Raw genomic sequence first — 13,715 nt, 5'->3', positions numbered from 1 at the left:
CTCTAGAGCCTCCCTTTGAGTCCTGGGCTCCATGCCCAGAAAATGGCCTCTTATTGAAGTTCCTGTAACCTGACAGCAGCAGAATGCTTTTCCAGGAAAAGGGCCAGAAAAGACTTGGGTTTATCATGGAAAAGGATGTTTATCTAATGATACTGTCTAAAAGGGGGTTAAAAAAAGTGTACTTCATCAAATGTGTCCACCCTCAGTTCTACTGCTCACGCAGCCATATTTCCCTTCTGAGTTGAAAATTTCCCTTCTATTACCAGGGAGTGTTCACTGGGTTGGTTGAGTCTGGGGGTACCTGTTGCGTGCCCCACCTCATTCCTTATTTCTGGGAAGTGTGGACTGGGACGGATCACTTCCTTGTTTTGGTATCCCTATCAAGAGCCACAAGCAGCTCTGTGTCTCTGCTTGTCAACCCTGGGAACGGCAGTATAATACCCAAACTAATCAATTGGTGTCTGTATTGTTTCTGGCAGCTATGTTTTCCGCCTGCCAGGACTGGGAGGGAGGGGTGGTGTGGTGTGTGTGTGTGTGTGTGCATGCGTGCACGTGTGGCGGGCCTGGGTTAACAAACCTCTTTGGTATCAAGACTCTCTTACTGCTTGGAGCCAAAGTGAGCTCCCCAACCCGATCATAGATCCCCCCAAAGTGAACATAGATCCGTCAGTTGGGCACCACTGTGACCGTCTTTCTACAACTCCAGAGGTCCCCCTTGCTCATATAGGCTGTACATGCATCCGCCATTGCCTTCATGTAAAGAATACAGGCTCTATGGTAAAACCCGGGCTGTGCCACATCTGCAGGTTCTAGGCAAAGATTGGCTGATATGACGCTGGGTGTTCTTCTGGCCATGGGCCCTGATGATTTCCCAAATGGTCGATAAGACACGAGGGAAATTGTGATAGACATCTGCTGGGCCCACCTTGAGGGTGACTTTAGGATCAGCTGTCTGGCAGGACCTGGTAAATGCTTTGGCCATATTTTTACTCTGTTCATTCGTTCTTTCACTCCAAAGACAATCAGTTAATGCTTACTCTGTGCCAGGAGGCTGATTCACTCAGAGATTAGTAGCACCGGAGGACACAGTAAATTTGGGAGGACAACAGGAATTCCACTTGGAGCATGCTGTCTGAGGCATCCTCACTCTTTCCCATTCCCTGTGTCTAATCAGTACAAAATCTTGTCACTTCTGCATCCTGAATATTTTTTATACCTGTCTACTTTTCTTTGCACCCACTGCTACTCCAAATTTCAAGCCAGCAGCTATCTTTTAAATTTTTTTAAATTTTATTTTAAAAGCTCCAAATCACTATTTGACCCTCAGCCCTTATGGGAAAAGCACCATTCATACCATTACAACAGCAACAACATAGAGCAGCCTAATGAGCTCTGTATGATCCCTAATAAGTTGGCAAAGATATGAACTTACTTTCTTTTTTCCTCTGCTTCCCAGGGTGTTTTTATTTTGTATTATTGCTAGTTTATTTATTTTTTAAGACTGGCTTGTTTTTGTTAAGGTAGTTTATTTTATTTTATTTTCATATTCTTGATGGTTCTCTTTCCTGTGCAGAAGCTTTTTAGTTAGATATAGTCCCACTTATTTACTTTTCCTTTTGTTTTCCTTGCTTGGGGAGATGTATCCAGAAGAAAGTTATAATGTGATGTTCACTCTTTCTGATGTTCAAAAGAATTCCTGCTTATGTTTTCTTCTAAGAGTTTTATGATTGCATGTCTTACATTTAGGTCATCAATCCATTTTGACTTTTTACTTTTGTAAGACAGTGATACAGTTTCGTTCTTTTGCATGTAGCTGTCTAGTTTTCCCAACACCATTTATTGAAGACACTGTCTTTTCCCCCATAGTATATTCTTGCCTCCTTTAATCCATTTTGAGCTTATTTTTGTGTATTGTGTAAGACAGTGACCCAGTTTCATTCTCTTGGATGTAGCTGTTCAGTTTTTCCAACACCATTTATCAAGAAGGCTGTCTTTTCTCCATTGTACATTCAGGGCTCCTTTACCATCTATTAATTGACCATATATGCATGGGTTTATTTCTGGGCTCTCTATTCTGTTCCACAGTTCTATGGGTCTGTTCTTATGTCACTACCATGCTGTCTTAATCATTGTAATTCTGTAATATAGCTTAAGTCATGGAGTGTGATACCCACAGCTTTGCTTTTCTTTCTCCAGATGTTTTGGGCTATTTGGGGTTTCTGGTGATTCCATACAAATTTTAGAATTATTTGTTATAGCTCTGTGAAAAATGACATTGGAATTTTGATAGTGATTGCACTAAATCTGTAGATTGCTTTGGACATTTAAACAATATAAATTTTTACAATCCATGAGAATGGAATACTTTTCCATTTTGGTGTCACCTTCAGGTTCTTTCATCAGTGTATTACAGTTTTCATTGTACTTTCAGTGAAAGTACTTCAGGGTATTTTCACCTCCTTGGTTAAATTTATTCCTAGGTATTTTAGTCTTTTCGATGCAATTGTAAATGCAGTTGTTTTCTTAATTTCTCTTTCTGATAGTTTGTTATTAGGGTACAGAAATGCAACAGATTTTTGTATATCATATTTTTAATTTGCAACCTTACTGAACTAATTAGCTTTAACAGTTTTTTGGTGGAGTCTAAGGTTTTCTATACATATGGAATCATGTCATCTGCAAATAACATTTTTATTTCTTCCTTATTAATTTGAATGCCTTTTCTTTTCTTTTGTTTAATTGAAGTATAGTTGATGTGCAATCTTATATTGGTTTCTGGTATACAACACAGTGGTTCACCAGTTACCTATATTATTAAATCCTCAACCCCAATAGTGCAGTTACTATCTGTCAACATAGAAAGATGCTACAAAATCATTAGCTGTATTCTCCATGCTGTACTAACATCCCTGTGACCAACTTACTTATATTATGATTGACAATTTTTCTGCCCCTTTATCTCCCTCATTCTCCTCCCCCCCCACCTCAAACCCTCCCCCATGGTAACCACCAGTCAGTTCTCAGTGTCTAAGGGTCTACTGCTGTTTTGTTCATTTTGTTTTGTTTTTAGATCTAACAAATAAGTGAAATCATATGGTATTTGTCTCTCTCTGTCTGGCTTATTTCACTTTTAGCATAATACCTTCTAGGTCCATCCATGTTGCCACAAATGGCAGGATTTTTCTTTTTTATGGCTGAATAATATTCCACTGTGTATATGTACCACCTCTTCTTTATCCATTCATCTGTTGATAGACACTTAGGTTGCTTCCATATCTTGGCTATTGTAAATAATGTGGCAGTAAACATAGGGGTGCATATATCTTTTGAAATCAGGAATTTTGTTTTTTGAGGGTAAATTCCTAGAAGTGGAATTACTGGTTGCATGGTATTTCTATCTTTAGTTTTTTGAGGAACCTCCATACTGCTTTCCACAGTGGTTGTACCAATTTACATTCCCACCAACAGTGTAGGAGGGTTCCCCTTTCTCTGCATCCTCGCCAACACCTGTTATTTCTTGTCTTTTGGGTAGTGGTCATTCTAACTGGTGTGAGGTGGTATCTCATTGTGGTTTTGATTTGAATGTCCCTGATGATTAGCTATGTGGAGTATCTTTTCACGTGCTTGGCCATCTGTATTTTGAATGCCTTTTATTTATTTTTCTTTTATAGTCTGTTGCTCTTTGGTGGAATGTTCTGTATATGTCTGTTAGGCCCTTTTGGTCTAAAGTGTAATTCAAGTCCAATGTTTTCTTATTGATTATCTCTCTGGACCATCTATCCATTGTTGAATGTGGGGTACTGAGGTCCCATAATATTATTGTATTGTTGTCTATTTCTTGTTCAGCTCTGTTAGAATTTACTTAGAATATTCAGGTACTCTGATGCTGGAGATATATATAATTTTATCCTCTTGATGAACTGACCCCCTTTATCACTATGCCTTCTTTGCCTCTTGTTACAGGTTTTGAATTAAAGTCTACTTGGTCTCTTATAAGTATAGCTACTCACATTCTCTCTTCTAGTTTCCATTTTCATGCACTATCTTTTCACATCCCTTCATTTTTAGCCTTAGTGTGTCTTAGAGCTGAAGTGAGTCTCTTGTAGACAGCATATAGCTGGGTCTTGTTTTTTTATCTATTCAGCCACTCATGTCTTTTGATTAGGTAATTTAATCCATTTACATTTAAATAATTATTAATAGCTAAGGACTTACCTATGCCATCCTATTGTTTTCTGGCTCTTTTGTAACTCCCTCATTCTTTTCTTCCTCTGTACATTTGTTTATTGATGATATTCTAATAGTAGTGTGCTTTCAATCTCTTTGGTTTATCTGCTTTGTATCTACTGTAGGCTTTTGCTTTGTGGTTACCATGAGGGTTACATAAAACATCTTACAGATATGTCTATTTTACATTGGTAAAAACTTAACTTTGATCATATACAAAAACTACCCTTTTACTTACCACAATTTTGTATATTTTAAGTCACAGTTTACCTTTTTATTGTATATTCATTAACAAATTATTGTAGTTATTTTTTGATACATTTGTCCTTTCACATTTATAATAAAGTGATTAACACACCACCATATTACAGTATTTGAGTATTCTAAATTTGACTATGTATTTACCTTTACCAGTGTGTTCTACATTTTCTATGTTTTTGTATTTCTAATTAGCATCCTTTCATGGCAGCTTGAAGAACTCTTCAGAATTTCTTTGGGAAAGTCTTTATCTCACCTTCATTTCTGAAAGACAACTTCGCCAAGTAAAATACACTTAATTGGCAAATTTTTTCCCAGCACTTTGACAAATCATCCCATTCTCTCCTGGCTTCCAAGGTTTCTGCTGAAAAATCTGTTGAAAGCCTTATGGACATTTCCTTGTATGTGAGGAATTTTTTTTTCTTGCTGTTTTTGCAATTCTCTCTTGTCTTTGATTTTATTATAATGTGTCTTGGAGAAGATCATTTTGAATTGAAATTTTGAGGTCACCTATTAGCTTCATGAACTTGACTGTCCAAATATTTCCCAAGATTTAAGAAGTTCTCAGCTTTCTTCCCTTTATTTTGCTCTTCTTCATCTGGGACTCCAATTAAGTAGATTGTTTCTCCTAATGGTATCTCATAATTCATATAGGATTTCTTCACTCTTTTTCATTCTTTTACCTTTGTTATCCTCTGAGTGGATAATCTCAGAGGTTCAATCTTCTATTTTACAGATTCTTTCATCTGCTTGATAAAGTCTGCTTGGGTGCTCTCTATTGCATTTTTCATTTCATTCATTGTATTCTTCAATGCCACAATTTGTTTGGCTCTTTTTTTATGATCTCCTTCTCTCTGTTAAACTTCTCATCTTGTTTCTGCATCATTTTCCTGATTTCATTTAATTGTCTTTCTCTGTTTTCTTTAGCTTATGACTTTCCTTAAAACAACAACAACTTTGAAATCTTTATCTCCCAAATCACAGAGCTCCGTTTCTTTGGGATCAGTTACTGGAAAATTATTGTGTTCCTTTGGTGGTGTTATATTTCTTTGAATTTTCATGTTCCTTGAAGTCTTGCCTTGCTATCTTTGCATTTGAAGAAGTAGTCACCTCCTCCAATCTCTACTAACTGGATTTGGGAGAAAAATACCTTCCTTTAGCCCTGCCAGTCATTCTGAAGTTTTCGCAGATCTTACCTATACATATGACCACTCCACACTTCTTGTTCCCTCTTATGGCAGGATTTTAAAACTTGTATGCCTTCTCCAGACCCTGTGAAGCCAGTCCCAGTGCTTACAGCCTCCCTTTTGCTTTCCCTAGGGTTGTGTTGAATGCTGAAGTTCATGGTTTCTCCCAGACCTGCAGAATTGGGCCAGTTTTCTGTACATGCTAACTAGACATCTGCAAAGGCTTTGTTCTCACTGCCTTTGGAAGCACACACAGGGAGCTGGCCACAGGGTGGACATGTGTATGCATGAGGTGCATGGAATACTGGGGGTTCCCCTGGGCCATCCGAGAGATCGGCAGGTGAGGTGCCCCAGCAACCTGTGGGTAAGCTTCCTGATGGAGTCTTACAATGCGTGCTGCTTGTATTAGTGTTTTCTCCGGTGAAATGGGAGTGAACAAAATACACAGACAACACAGACAAATAGACAGACAATGGTTGCAGCCCCAATGTGGCGCAGCACCTTTACTTTTTTTTTTTTTTTTAATTATTATTTTTTATTGAAGGGTAGTTGACGCACAGTATTACATTACATTAGTTTCAAGTGTACAACACAGTGGTAAAACATTTATATACATAATTCTAGGTTCCAGCTATCACCCTACCAAGCTGTTACAATATCTTGACTATATTCCTTATGCTATACATTACATCCCGGTTACTTATTTATTTTACCATTGGAAGTCTGTCCTTTTTTTTTTTTTTTTTTTTTTTTTTTTTTGTTTTTTTTTGTGAGGGCATCTCTCATATTTATTGATCAAATGGTTGTTAACGACAATAAAATTCTGTATAGGGGAGTCAATGCTCAATGCACAATCATTATTCCACCCCAAGCCTAATTTTTGTCAGTCTCCAATCTTCTGAGGCATAACAAACAAGTTCTTACATGTAGAACAAATTCTTACATAATGAATAAGTTACATAGTGAACAGTACAAGGGCAGTCATCACAGAAACTTTCGGTTTTGCTCATGCATTATGAACTATAAACAGTCAGTTCAAATATGAATACTCATTTGGTTTTTATACTTGATTTATATGTGGATACCACATTTCCCTCTTTATTATTATTATTTTTAATAAAATGCTGAAGTGGTAGGTAGATACAAGATAAAGGTAGAAAACATAGTTTAGTGTTGTAAGAGAGCAAATGTAGATGATCAGGTGTGTGCCTGTAGACTATGTGTTAATCCAAGCTAGACAAGGGCAACAAAACATCCACAAATGCAGAAGATTTCTCTCAAAACAAGGGGGGTGAGGTTCTAAGCCTCACCTCTGTTGATCCCCAATTTCTCACCTGATGGCCCCCCTGCGACTGTGCCTGTCTTAGGTTGTTCCTCCCTTGAGGAATCTTACCCGTCTCTGGCTAACCAGTCATCTTCCGGGGCCATACAGGGAAATGTAAATTTGTTAAGTGAGAGGGAAGCCTTATTGTTTGAAAAGGTTAGCTTTTTACCTCTTTGCATATTTATGCCCTGTGGCTTCTATGCCCAGCATTTGTCTTGAGGTATCTTTACCACTTGGAAGAATTATGATACTCGGTAAATTTGATATGAGGCATGAATTCTATTTAAGGGTTGTAATTAGGAAGGAAGAAGAAAAGCTATAGAAGTAGCAGGCGGAAGAAAACATGGGAAGATTGATTATTTCTTTGACATATCTTCTTGTAGAGTAACTTCAGCATGTATAGGTTTTAAGCTACTACTTAAATTGCGCACACACATTAACAGAATAGGAGTATAGTTACATAACCAAAGCATACCTGTAATTACCAGCCATCTCCAGTGAAACCAAGAAAACCAGTTAGGCACCTTAGGCATTTGTGAAAACTTATCTATGATATGGTGGATATTGTCCAACTGAACTTGAACAGTCTGAGAGAAATCAGACAAATTAAAACAACCCATTCCTGGGGAATGTTCACATCCCTTATGTTCTTTTAACAGTAAATAGTCTGTAGTTGTAAGATTTTGGAGCGCTACAATTTGCACTTCTCCTAATTCTTGATTGAGTTCCAACAGTATAGATCCAGTCAAATTTGTTGTTTTACTGTATGCACAGGCCAGCTTAGATATCTCCTTCCTCATTCCCATGGCAAGTCCAGGAACTGGTGGGATGAGTGCATCTACAGCTGTAGCAGTGCGTGGATCCTTGTTGGGGTTTTTTGATGATCATCTTCTGGCATGAGTCTTCCAGAGAGTGCTGATGTTGGAAGTTCTTTTTCATATCGTATCTTAGTTCATTTTCGGGGTAGCCCAATTAGGCTTTGATCCTCTGTATAAACACAAACAGACCCTTTGCCTACACTTTTATATGCCCTTTATACCCTTGTGTAGAACTCGTTGGAGGTTACCACACAGGAACTGCCCTTTTTTTTTTTTTTTGCTTTGTTTTTGGTATCACTAATCTACACTTACATGACGAATATTATGTTTACTAGGCTCTCCCCTATACCAGGTCTCCCCTATAAACCCCTTTACAGTCACTGTCCATCAGCATAGCAAAATGTTGTAGAATCACTACTTGCCTTCTCTGTGTTGTACAGCCCTCCCTTTTCTCCCACCCCCCATGCATGCTACTCTTAATACCCCCCTTCTTCTTACCCCCCTTATCCCTCCCTACCCACCCATCCTCCCCAGTCCCTTTCCCTTTGGTACCTGTTAGTCCATTCTTGAGTTCTGTGATTCTGCTGCTGTTTTGTTCCTTCAGTTTTTCCTTTGTTCTTATATTCCACAGATAAGTGAAATCATTTGGTATTTCTCTTTCTCCGCTTGGCTTGTTTCACTGAGCATAATACCCTCCAGCTCCATCCATGTTGCTGCAAATGATTGGATTTGCCCTTTTCTTATGGCTGAGTAGTATTCCATTGTGTATATGTACCACATCTTCTTTATCCATTCATCTATTGATGGACATTTAGGTTGCTTCCAATTCTTGGCTATTGTAAATAGTGCTGCGATAAACATAGGGGTGCATCTGTCTTTCTCAAACTTGATTGCTGCGTTCTTAGGGTAAATTCCTAGGAGTGGAATTCCTGGGTCAAATGGTAAGTCTGTTTTGAGCATTTTGATGTACCTCCATACTGCTTTCCACAATGGTTGGACTAACTTACATTCCCACCAGCAGTGTAGGAGGGTTCCCCTTTCTCCACAGCCTCGCCAACATTTGTTGTTGTTTGTCTTTTGGATGGCAGCCATCCTTACTGGTGTGAGGTGATACCTCATTGTAGTTTTAATTTGCATTTCTCTGATAATTAGTGATGTGGAGCATCTTTTCATGTGTCTGTTGGCCATCTGAATTTCTGTTTTGGAGAACTGTCTGTTCAGTTCCTCTGCCCATTTTTTAATTGGGTTATTTGTTTTTTGTTTGTTGAGGTGTGTGAGCTCCTTATATATTCTGGACGTCAAGCCTTTATCGGATGTGTCATTTTCAAATATATTCTCCCATACTGTAGGGATCCTTCTTGTTCTATTGATGGTGTCTTTTGCCGTACAGAAGCTTTTCAGCTTAATATAGTCCCACTTACTCATTTTTGCTGTTGTTTTTCTTGCCCAGGGAGATATGTTCAAGAAGAGGTCACTCATGTTTATGTCTAAGAGGTTTTTGCCTATGTTTTCTTCCAAGAGTTTAATGGTTTCATGGCTTACATTCAGGTCTTTGATCCATTTTGAGTTTACTTTTGTATATGGGGTTAGACAGTGATCCAGTTTCATTCTCTTACATGTAGCTGTCCAGTTTTGCCAGCACCACCTGTTGAAGAGGCTGTCATTTCGCCATTGTATGTCCATGGCTCCTTTATCAAATATTAATTGACCATATATGTCTGGGTTAATGTCTGGATTCTCTAGTCTGTTCCATTGGTCTGTGGCTCTGCTCTTGTGCCAGTACCAAATTGTCTTGATTACTATGGCTTTATAGTAGAGCTTGAAGTTGGGGACTGAGATCCCCCCTACTTTATTCTTCTTTCTCAGGATTGCTTTGGCTATTCGGGGTCTTTGGTGTTTCCATATGAATTTTTGAATTATTTGTTCCAGTTCATTGAAGAATGTTGCTGGTAGTTTCATAGGGATTGCATCAAATCTGTATATTGCTTTGGGCAGGATGGCCATTTTGACGATATTAATTCTTCCTAGCCACGAGCATGGGATGAGTTTCCATCTGTTAGTGTCCCCTTTAATTTCTCTTAAGAGTGACTTGTAGTTTTCAGAGTACAAGTCTTTCACTTCTTTGGTTAGCTTTATTCCTAGGTATTTTATTTTTTTTGATGCAATTGTGAATGGAGTTGTTTTCCTGATTTCTCTTTCTGTTGGTTCATTGTTAGTATATAGGAAAGCCACAGATTTCTGTGTGTTGATTTTGTATCCTGCAACTTTGCTGTATTCCGATATCAGTTCTAGTAGTTTTGGGGTGGAGTCGTTAGGGTTTTTTATGTACAATATCATGTCCTCTGCAAATAGTGACAGTTTAACTTCTTCTTTACCAATCTGGATTCCTTGTATTTCTTTATTTTGTCTGATTGCCGTGGCTAGGACCTCCAGTACTATGTTAAATAACAGTGGAGAGAGTGGGCATCCCTGTCTAGTTCCCGATCTCAGAGGAAATGCTTTCAGCTTCTCACTGTTCAATATAATGTTGGCTGTGGGTTTATCATAGATGGCCTTTATTATGTGGAGGTACTTGCCCTCTATTCCCATTTTGCTGAGAGTTTTTAACATGAATGGATGTTGAACTTTGTCAAATGCTTTTTCAGCATCTATGGAGATGATCATGTGGTTTTTGTCTTTCTTTTTGTTGATGTGGTGGATGATGTTGATGGACTTTCGAATGTTGTACCATCCTTGCATCCCTGGGATGAATCCCACTTGGTCATGGTGTATGATCCTTTTGATGTATTTTTGAATTCGGTTTGCTAATATTTTGTTGAGTATTTTTGCATCTACGTTCATCAGGGATATTGGTCTGTAGTTTTCTTTTTTGGTGGGGTCTTTGCCTGGTTTTGGTATTAGGGTGATGTTAGCTTCATAGAATGAGTTTGGGAGTATCCCCTCCTCCTCTATTTTTTGGAAAACTTTAAGGAGAATGGGTATTATGTCTTCCCTGTATGTCTGATAAAATTCCGAGGTAAATCCATCTGGCCCGGGGGTTTTGTTCTTTGGTAGTTTTTTGATTACCTCTTCAATTTCGTTGCTGGTAATTGGTCTGTTTAGATTTTCTGTTTCTTCCTGGGTCAATCTTGGAAGGTTATATTTTTCTAGGAAGTTGTCCATTTCTCCTAGGTTTCCCAGCTTGTTAGCATATAGGTTTTCATAGTATTCTCCAATAATTCTTTGCATTTCCGTGGGGTCCGTCGTGATTTTTCCTTTCTCGTTTCTGATACTGTTGATTTGTGTTGACTCTCTTTTCTTCTTAATAAGTCTGGCTAGAGGCTTATCTATTTTGTTTATTTTCTCGAAGAACCAGCTCTTGGTTTCATTGATTTTTGCTATTGTTTTATTCTTCTCAATTTTATTTATTTCTTCTCTGATCTTTATTATGTCCCTCCTTCTGCTGACCTTAGGCCTCATCTGTTCTTCTTTTTCCAATTTCGATAATTGTGACATTAGACCATTCATTTGGGATTGCTCTTCCTTTTTTAAATATGCTTGGATTGCTATATACTTTCCTCTTAAGACTGCTTTTGCTGTGTCCCACAGAAGTTGGGGCTTAGTGTTGTTGTTGTCATTTGTTTCCATATATTGCTGGATCTCCATTTTGATTTGGTCATTGATCCATTGATTATTTAGGAGCGTGTTGTTAAGCCTCCATGTGTTTGTGAGCCTCTTTGCTTTCTTTGTACAGTTTATTTCTAGTTTTATGCCTTTGTGGTCTGAAAAGTTGGTTGGTAGGATTTCAATCTTTTGGAATTTTCTGAGGCTCTTTTTGTGGCCTAGTATGTGGTCTATTCTGGAGAATGTTCCATGTGCACTTGAGAAGAATGTATATCCTGTTGCTTTTGGGTGTAGAGTTCTATAGACGTCTATTAGGTCCATCTGCTCTACTGTGTTGTTCAGAGCTTCTGTGTCCTTACTTATTTTCTGCCCAGTGGATCTATCCTTTGGGGTGAGTGGTGTGTTGAAGTCTCCTAGAATGAATGCATTGCAGTCTATATCCCACTTTAGTTCTGTTAGTATTTGTTTCACATATGCTGGTGCTCCTGTGTTGGGTGCATATATATTTAGAATGGTTATATCCTCTTGTTTGACTGAGCCCTTTATCATTATGTAGTGTCCTTCTTTATCTCTTGTTACTTTCTTTGTTTTGAAGTCTATTTTGTCTGATATTAGTACCGTAACCCCTGCTTTCTTCTCACTGTTGTTTGCTTGAAATATGTTTTTCCATCCCTTGACTTTTAGTCTGTACATGTCTTTGGGTTTGAGGTGAGTTTCTTGTAAGCAGCATATAGATGGGTCTTGCTTTTTTATCCATTCTGTTACTCTGTGTCTTTTGATTGGTGCATTCAACCCATTAACATTTAGGGTGACTATTGAAAGATATGTACTTATTGCCATTGCAGGCTTTAAATTCGTGGTTACCAAAGGTTCAAGGTTAGCCTCTTTAGTATCTTACTGCCTAACTTAGCTCGCTTATTGAGCTGTTATATACACTGTCTGGAGATTCTTTTCTTCTCTCCCTTCTTGTTCCTCCTCCTCGATTCTTCATATGTTGGGTGTTTTGTGCTGTGCTCCTTCTAGGAGTGCTCCCATCTAGAGCAGTCCCTGTAAGATGTTCTGTAGAGGTGGTTTGTGGAAAGCAAATTCCCTCAGCTTTTGTTTGTCTGGGAATTGTTTAATCCCACCGTCATATTTGAATGATAGTCGTGCTGGATACAGTATCCTTGGTTCAAGGCCCTTCTGTTTCATTGTATTAAATATATCATGCCATTCTCTTCTGGCCTGTAGGGTTTCTGTTGAGAAATCTGACGTTAGCCTGATGGGTTTCCCTTTATAGGTGACCTTTTTCTCTCTAGCTGCCTTTAACACTCTTTCCTTGTCCTTGATCTTTGCCATTTTAATTATTATGTGTCTTGGTGTTGCCCTTCTTGGATCCTTTCTGTTGGGGGTTCTGTGTATTTCCGTGGTCTGTTTGATTACTTTCTCCCCCAGTGTGGGGAAGTTTTCAGCAATTATTTCTTCTAAGACACTTTCCATCCCTTTTCCTCTCTCTTCTTCTTCTGGGACCCCTATAATACGGATATTGTTCCTTTTGGATTGGTCACACAGTTCTCTTAATATTGTTTCATTCCTGGAGATCCTTTTGTCTCTCTCTATGTCAGCTTCTATGCGTTCCTGTTCTCTGATTTCAATTCCATCAATGGCCTCTTGCATCCTATCCATTCTGCTTATAAACCCTTCCAGAGTTTGTTTCATTTCTGCGATCTCCTTTCTGGCATCTGTGATCTCCTTCCGGACTTCATCCCATTTCTCTTGCGTATTTCTCTGCATCTCTGTCAGCATGTTTATGATTCTTATTTTGAATTCTTTTTCAGGGAGACTGGTTAGGTCTGTCTCCTTCTCTGGTGTTGTCTCTGTGATCTCTGTCTGCCTGTAGCTTTGCCTTTTCATGGTGATAGGAATAGTCTGCAGAGCTGGGACGAGTGACGGCTGGAAGGACTTCCTTTCTTGTTGGTTTGTGGCCCTCCTCTCCTGGGAGAACAGCGGCCTCTAGTGGCTTGTGCTGCGCAGCTGCACGCAGACAGGGTTTCTGCTTCCTGCCCGGCTGCTATGGAGTTAATCTCCGCTGTTGCTGTGGGCGTGGCCTGGCTCGGGCAGCTACTCCAAAATGGTGGAGTCGCGTTGGAGTAGGAGCTGCTGGGAGGCTATTTATCTCCGTAAGGGGCCTCCCTGCTCCCTGCAGCCCAGGGATTAGGGTGCCCAGAGATCCCGGATTCCTTACCTCTGGATTAAGTGACCCGCCCTGCCCCTTTAAGACTTCCAAAAAGCACCCGCCAAAACAAAACAACGACCACC

Source organism: Manis pentadactyla, chromosome X (genome assembly GCF_030020395.1).
Source record: "Manis pentadactyla isolate mManPen7 chromosome X, mManPen7.hap1, whole genome shotgun sequence".
Lineage (NCBI taxonomy): Eukaryota > Metazoa > Chordata > Mammalia > Pholidota > Manidae > Manis > Manis pentadactyla.
This window is presented reverse-complemented; position numbering follows the sequence as displayed.